The sequence below is a fragment of the Halyomorpha halys genome, unplaced genomic scaffold (assembly GCF_000696795.3).
Source record: "Halyomorpha halys isolate HHAL.00 unplaced genomic scaffold, Hhal_1.1 Scaffold1203.1, whole genome shotgun sequence".
NCBI classification, from domain to species: Eukaryota; Metazoa; Arthropoda; class Insecta; order Hemiptera; family Pentatomidae; genus Halyomorpha; species Halyomorpha halys.
In genome coordinates this window covers 85,891-87,614 of record NW_027108428.1, presented here as the reverse complement: position 1 = coordinate 87,614, position 1,724 = coordinate 85,891, and the positions used below count along the sequence as shown (strand labels likewise).

The 1,724-nt window shown below is 29.6% G+C and overlaps 1 protein-coding gene across 1 annotated transcript in view; it reads right to left on the bottom strand.

The window, feature by feature from the left end:
• LOC106688776 (clotting factor G beta subunit) overlaps positions 1–1,724 on the bottom strand; it is a gene marked incomplete at both ends in the record, with an annotated part of 120,834 nt that overhangs the window by 39,543 nt on the left and 79,567 nt on the right.

The window sequence follows — 1,724 nt, the reverse complement described above, 5'->3', positions numbered from 1 at the left end:
GTACCTTTTGGTGTTGACAGAGGATTTGGTAATACTTTTAAGATCAATTGCATTAGCTTAAATTATAAGGAATTATTATCCACTCAGATTGATCTACAACATTTTTTCAACTATGGAATGAGATATGTTGGTGCTTTAGTTTGTTTTTCACTTTGGTCTGCCAAATGAAATAATTGATTTATCAATAAAAACAAATGTCATTTAGATGAGAGAGATGCCTCATCTTACTTAAGATCTCCATTGTAGATGGACCTCAAAGTGTACAAGAACAAGACAAATTTTACATTCAATGGAGATGGGAGAGCTGCGAAATCAAACAAGGAAAATTTAAATATAAAACTACCAACCAAAATTTTCAACAAGTATTGACCAGTCTTAACATAAATAACAATTTGAGCACTGTAAAAAATCAATTAGGATCTCCTTCCCCTGGAGAAAATAAAACTGGTCAGAAATATTGAACTTTTAATGGACAAAGATTGTAGAATACCAAAAAGAATCTAGGGCTTTCTCAACTCTCTAAAGAAGTTGAAGAGAGATTTAGTAAACTTGGGATATTGTGCAGAGAAGACAATTTGTCAAAAAAGTACAAATGTAAATAGGAAGATCATTGAGAATGACAAGACTACAAGAACTTTGCAGCTTTATTAAAAAAGATTACTTATTTTTTAAAAATAAAAACATTAAAAGTTCTCCTTTACTTTATCTAGAATTAGGTATTAAATAAGTTACTAGAACTATATTGGAAGGACAACACATGTTAACACCATGTCCTTAAATAGAAATTGAAATCCCTTTCAAAAACCACAAAAACAAAAGATTATTGGAATTAATATAAAATAGATAATAATGACTTTTATTTGGGACTGAATAGAGTATTTAGACTTAAAAAGGAAGAAATATTGTAGGAACAAAAAAAAATTTAGACAATAGTGTAAAAAGCCAAAATTTCAAAGTACAAAATGCTCCTTGTATCTCTATAAAGCATTTTATTGAGTTCATTGTATCTCACACCATAATTCAACCACTGTAATTTGTTTATCTCTGATATTGTAGAATATGAACATTAAATAAAAATTGAACAATTTTTTGAAATTATGAAACAATTTTCATCATGTTGCTTATCATTTTTTTACCTTAAGGCCTTCATATGTATTCAATAAAACACTAAAACACTAAGAGACTCTTAAAGGAAATTATACATTACTGATTGAATTACTGACAAAGAATTATATTTTATTTATTCTGTTTTGGTCGGCATATATATTTGATATTCTTTTAAAGAGTACTGCTACTAAGGGTTTTTTCATTGCTTCCGGTATTTCAACAGAATCACATTCAGCATGCTTTGAAATATGGTCTAAAGTCCTATTCGCTTCAGTTATAACATCCAACTTATCAATATTCAGAGGTTTCGATGATAAAGAATAATCATCCTCTTTGGATAATCTAATGTTTCTTATAAAGTTTGGTGACGTATGGACTTCACGCCGGCTACTTTTGTGTTTGGATTTGAATGGAGGTTCAACTTTTATCTTAGGAAAATATTTTTCAATCACTTTATCAACTATTGAATCATTCACTAAATTTCTCTTTCTTACAGTTTTCCCCAAAGCATACAAACAAAGAGGAATTATCTTCTTAGAGATTTCTCTTTTTGCCTTTGAACCTGGCTTCTTTACCTCTTCCAAAGCCAGAAGAAACAGAGGGGGCTTTTCACTGGC